Source organism: Lissotriton vulgaris, unplaced genomic scaffold, assembly GCF_964263255.1.
Source record: "Lissotriton vulgaris unplaced genomic scaffold, aLisVul1.2 SCAFFOLD_2221, whole genome shotgun sequence".
NCBI classification, from domain to species: domain Eukaryota; kingdom Metazoa; phylum Chordata; class Amphibia; order Caudata; family Salamandridae; genus Lissotriton; species Lissotriton vulgaris.
Window position 1 is genome coordinate 208044 of NW_028253389.1, and position 6475 is coordinate 214518.

Below are 6475 nucleotides of genomic sequence, written 5' to 3' on the forward strand. Positions count from 1 at the left end.
CTCAGCTGACCGACATCGTTTCTTACGCATGAACCATCAACGAAGAAAATTTCGTCTGGGTCTGTCAATGGCTCATCTACGATATCAGGTCTTGGTTTGGTACATAGTTCAGTCACATCGAGGCAGTCATGATCTGTACAATTTTCATCATCCACCTCATTCGGAAGTGGCATCAAAGTTGCAGGATTCAAGACAGAGCATCTCTTTAGGGTCACATTCTCGGCAGCCAGTATGACTTGCTCGTAGCGTGTGAGCCTGCTATTCGTCAGATGCTGAGTCTTCGTCCTGGTCATTAACAGTTCTACAGAATGTGGTACATACACTTCTAACTGATGACCCATAACTACGCTTTCAGATCGTTCAATGCTGACACCCGTTGCAGCTACGGATTTGAGACATCCGGGCAACGCTGCGGCTACTGGATCTAATGTAGCCGAAAAGTACGCCACTGGCCTGCGCGCATCTCCATGGACCTGAGCTAAAACTGCTAAAGCGCATCCCTCTCTTTCGCAGCAGTAAAGCAAAAATGGTTTGGTGTAATCTGGCATTCCTAAAGCCGGGGCACGACATAAGTCTTCCCTCAGCTGCAAAAACGCCATCAAACACTCTTTGTCCCATGGTACCGGATCACTTACTCCTTTGTGCGTCAGTTGTAATAACGGTTTAGCCTTCAGTGAAAAGTTTGCTATCCACTGTCGACAATAACCGACCATGCCTAGAAACATCCTGACTTCTCTTTGTGTCGTAGGCGCGTTCATTTTCATAATCGCCTCTATTCTGTCTGGAGACACCTTCCGCTTTCCCTTTTCAATCCTATGGCCCAAGTATTGCACCTCAGTCTTACAATATTGCAATTTACTTGGAGACACCTTGTGTCCGTTCTCGGCCAAGTGATTCAACAAGGTGATGGTGTCTTCTCTGCAAGCTTCCTCAGTTTCTGACGCAACTAAAAGGTCGTCTATGTACTGGACCAGAACTGACTTCTTGGGCAGTACTAGACTCTCAAGATTTCGTTTCAATAACTGGTTAAAGATCGACGGGCTTTCTGTATACCCCTGAGGGATACGACACCATGTTAAGACGCGATCTTCCAGTTTGAAAGCGAAAAGATACTGGCTCTCTTCATCTAACGGTATCGAAAAGAAAGCCTGGCACAAATCTATCACGGTGAACCATTCAGCTTGGAACGGTATCTGAAACAATATCACTGATGGATTCGGTACCACTGGACAACATGAGACAACAATGTTATTAATCTTTCGAAGATCCTGCACTATTCTGTATTTTCCACTAGGCTTCTGCAAACCCATGATCGGGGAGTTACATGGACTACCCACGATCTCTTTCAGTATTCCCTGCTTAATCATGGATTCAATCACAGGCTTTATTCCTGCAATCGTCTCTGGCGTTAGCTTATACTGTGGTGTTCTTGGATACTCAGCATGGGGCCTTACCAAGATTTTTACCGGTTCCACTCCTTTGATCAATCCTATTTCTTCCCCAGTAAAATCCCATACCTCAGCTGAGACTTTCTCCCTCAAGTCCTGCGGAAGCTCCTCCACTGTTAAGGTAGGATATAGTTCCACACACTCCCTTGAGTTTACGACTTTAAAATCTGCATCTTCATCATTGGTCTGCACTTCTACTCCTTCTGGTGTGCAATGTATCGTACAATTCAGTTTGCACAGCAAGTCTCTCCCTAACAAGCACACAGGACTAGAATCGCAGATCACAAACTGGTGTTCGTCACTGTAATTCCCTATCCTTACTGACACTGGTTCGGTCAAGGGATTTGTCATCCTTTTGTTCGCGACTCCTACCACCTGAACCGTTTCTCCTGATATTGGCAGACCTGGGACGACCGCAGATCTCAACGTGGATCGAGTGGCCCCCGTATCTACCAAAAAGGTTGTAGGACATCCCGCTATTTCAGCCTCTACGTATGGTCCTCTCTGATCTACCTCCAGAGCGGCTCCTAGAGTACAATCTTCCTCCCTATTCGCCCGCTGCCCTGTAAGAGGATCAACATAGTAGCATTCCTCTCCTCCTACAAACAATGGCATCTGTCTGTAGGTTTTCCCTCCGTTTGAGATGCGAGGTGGTTGAGGAAACGGGGCTCGAGGAGTCTGAGTCCCCCCTTTGACAAACCTGCCCTTCGGGACTGTGGCTCCCTTAACCACGTTGTTCCGAACCTCTTCCTCCTCCTGCTCTAATTCCCCTGACTCAACATTGTAAGGACATTCGCGTCGCCAGTGTCCCACCTCATTACACTGATGGCATCTCGTTGTCTTTTTCAGCGTCGCGATATCCATTCTCGGTCTCGGTCTTTCTTCCTCATCCCTGTTCTGATTATTCTGTTTCTTCGCTTGCGTTCCTGTTCCCTGTTGCCGCTGTTTATCCTTTCCAGCAGCTTGCATTTGCACTAGCATTAACTTTTCTTTAAGCTTCTTTGCCTTAGAGTCTATCTCGTCACTACAGTACCTTGCATACCTCAGAATTTCATCTAAAGGTTTGTTCTGCCAACAGATCAGATGCTGTTGGATCATTAGGCATATTTCTGGTCTCAATCCGAGGACAAACTTTGAAACAAACTGTCCTATATCCTTGGGATCCATCACATCTAACCCGCTGTATTGCTTGAATGCTTTCAGCAATCGCTCGTAAAACTCATGAACTGTCTCTTTCGGCTCCTGAGTAGTTCGATCTATCTTTACCCAGTCTATGTCTTGCACCGGCACTTTCTCCTTTAGCCATGTTATTACCCTCTCGTACTTTTCCATGACTCTAACTGATGGACCATTTGTCCGAATATTTCTCGGCGGCTCGCAAGTAGGCCATTCAACACTGAGCTTGCATGCCGTCCACAAGTCTCCGGGTACTACGATATCGAACAGTGTGTTCAAATCGATCCACAGTACCTTCGAGATCTTCACGAATCTTTCTACCTGCTTATACCACTCGACGGGATTATCTCTAAGCTTTGGGAAGGAATTGGTAAATGCCGCCAAATCCCCCCTACTCCAGGGCACATGTACGTAGCTTCCATTCGCGATTTCTCGCAAAGGGAAGGCTTCCATTCGCATCAAGCCTGCGTCCTGGGACTCCTCAAGCACACTCCGTCTAACGGAGCCCTTTCTGGACCATCTTTCCTCCCATCTATCCAGATCTTTCCATATTCTGATACTTAGGATCAGTTCCCTTATGTGTACCTTCAGCGCGATCGTTCTGCGATCATCCAAATCCTGATCCGTGCAAGTTAGCCTATGGTTACTCTGTAAAGCCTTAGTTCGTGACAGGTCTACCATGTACCTGTTTGCCAAATTAGATAAGTTCTCATGAGCTGACCTCGCTCTTCGAGTAATATCTTTGGATAGGAACAGTATCTCATCTGGTGTATACGAGGCTAATCTCTCTAATGACACTGTACCATCAATCAATTCATCCAGATCTGCCTTCAAACTCATTACGTCAAGCCGTTTTGCTTTTATTTCAGCTTTCAGCATTTCAGTTCTGTGTTCTTTTCTCATATCCCTCTCACCTCCACTATGCGCCCTACGCCTGAGCACAGGTGAGTTATGAGGAGTCTTCCTCTCTTCTCTTCGTTCCCACCCCTCTAGATCCCAAGCCTTTCCATCTTCGCGTGGGGTATGGTGGAATAATGCTCCGTCCCCCAACCCTACATTCCGATTTTTAGGCTCGGTTTCTCCAGATGTGAGATAGGATCCACCGTTCTGTTCTAACCCATTATAACTTGCTTGCTGTCTAGTGTCGCTTAATAAAATGAAAGGCCCTCGCCGGTCTTCCGTGTTCCCGTGATCTCTTTCTTGATCACCGGATGCATGGCGAGACGTTTCGCGACTCCCTAGGTTCTCATGACTCCTTCCACTATCACCGGATGCATGTCGAGACGCTTCGCGACTCTCCATGTTTCCGTGACTCCAGTGTCTCACATCTTCACCTGGGGCATGGTGTGTGCACCTAAAGGTATTCCGGTACTCCTGTGTCCTACGTTCCCCTTCACTGAAGGTGACGCGAGGCACTTCGCCACACCCTGCACTTCTGTCTTCGCACATTGGCCTATTGCTGTTATCAGTAGGATAAGTATCTCTTCTGCTCTCTTGGCTTCCTCTCTCCCACTCGGGACTGCTTTCGCCAGCTCCACAATGAGAGAGAATCCTGTTATCCTGCTCTCTCCACTCGGATCCCGTTTCTAAACTTCTATTCCGAGCTTCTTCGGCAGCGTCCCATTCTCTCAGGTATTCCCTTAATTCCTTATGGGTTTTCGGTTTAGGACCCCTCAAATCCATTGGTCCTCTTCGACCTCCCTGTTCTACCCTGGGACCCGTTGCAGAATCTAATGGGGTACTCCGACTTATTGGTGCTCGTATTTGCCTGTGGGAATTCATTGTGGCATTCCTATTCTCCACTTCTGCTCTTTCATTGTCCCATCGTGCCTGTTCCTCCTGCTGAACCCCTTCTGGGTTATAGATTGACACAATAGGGCCTATGGTAACCGGAACCTGTAAGGCGTCCGGCATTTGGTACGACCTAGCGCATTGCGTCTCTGGAACCTTCTGGACCACAAATCTTCCCACTACTCTCTGTTCAGAACTAGTTTGGGGTATTTCCTCAGTCTTGTTAGCATCCCACTCCGTTACCGGGATCGACTTATATTCCCCCCACCTAGCTCCGTCTGTTTGCGGTAATATGGGACTCGCAAGTTCACCGCTGTATGGAGGCGGTCTATCTGTTAACAACCTTTCTATTAGATCCTCCTCCTGTTCGCTTTCCTCATCTTCTTGTTCTAAAGGTTTCCTTTCTCCCGTAGCCTCTATCATGGTGAACAGTTTGTCCGCTTCTATCTTCTGCACCCTCCATTTCTTAGCTTCCTCGTCCCATTTAGCATCCTGCACTGCCTTTACCGATCTTCTCACTCTTTCTTGGCGCCTCTTTACGCCCCTTTCGTGTGCTGTTCTAAACCACACACCAAGAGCTTCAAATTGTGTTGGCCTCGGTAGAGGTCTCATTGAAAGCATCGTCGCCTTTAGTTGGTTCAACACCTCTAATTTAAATGTTCCAAATCTCGGAAACGCCAGTTCTTTTTGCCCTTCAGTTAGCCTATGCCACTCGGAGATCCATAATATCGAATGTAAGCCTACATTGACTGCCATATGATATGCTGGTGTGCCTTCTGGTGGAGCTTCTTCTCCGGCATATAAATTTCTCCTTTTTCTTTTAAAGATTTTTCCTAAACCCTTAAAACACTTCATTTTCGATAACGTACGATGTTCCTTACTTATTTACGTCTTGATAACAACCACCAATCCCTGTGCGACTCTCGCTAATCAGCCTATCTCAGCACGGTTCTACGCCAACCGACCAATCTCAGCGCGGCTCTACGCTGATGTCACTTCTTTCTTCAGCAGCTTCCCTCGTTTCTTCTCTCGTTTCACGATCTCACATGCGTTTTCATTCATACATCGAAAAATGACTACTTCCGTCCAAGCGATCACTTTTCCCTGACTGTACGGCCACAGTCTAACTGTAATTGCTACCTCAACTGGCACAGCGTCTTTCCTCTTACGGTCGGACACGTGCCTCAACTGATAGGTTACTTACACACAGTAAACGTACGACCAGCGTCCGTTACTCATTCACTCACTCATACGCTCCCCCTATCATCGGTCTGTCGGGAAATCAATGGTACCTCATGACCCCCTTTCAATGGTAGACAAATTACTCTGGGTGTTCGATACACCCGAACCACTTAAGTCCTCTGGACATAAGATTTCATCCGGTTGCGCGCGCTCACAACCTTCCCTCAATCACACTACAGGCATTCAACTCCGCTTGACATTACAACACAGGAACAACATAAAACACCGCAATCTTACAACGCATGACCCTTATACTCACTCTCGACCGACTCTGCTGCTTTTCTCTCGACGCACCATCAGCACCGTCTTCGGCTGAAATTCTTCTTCTGGTCGACGATGACTAGGGACCTTGGGGTAAACTAACCTGGCCTAGGTCGTCTTCCTCAAGAAGATAACCATCATACTCTGCTACCAACTGCGGGGAATGAGATTTTGATATCAAATTATGATTATGATTAATTTAATAATTTATCTCATTCGTCAATTTTGGACCGCTCGTATCTGTCATTGAGGAAAGGACCACCCCCGCATTAGTTAGACAAACCCCATTAACTGACGCCACTCTGAAGAACCGCTTACAACTGATAAAGTTTTAAGAGTTTTATATAAAGTTAATTTTGAATGAAATACAATCCACTCAGGATAAAATCTCAAGTATACAAAATACAAAATTGATTACAATATCAGCCGCTTAAGCTTCGATGTGAAGTGGTTCCTTCTGCGTCATCTGCAGTAAGATAAAATCATCAAGTTAATCTGTCCCTACTCTATACTACGTGACAACCCTACTTCGCAAGTTTCTTCCCTAAAAAGGTGTC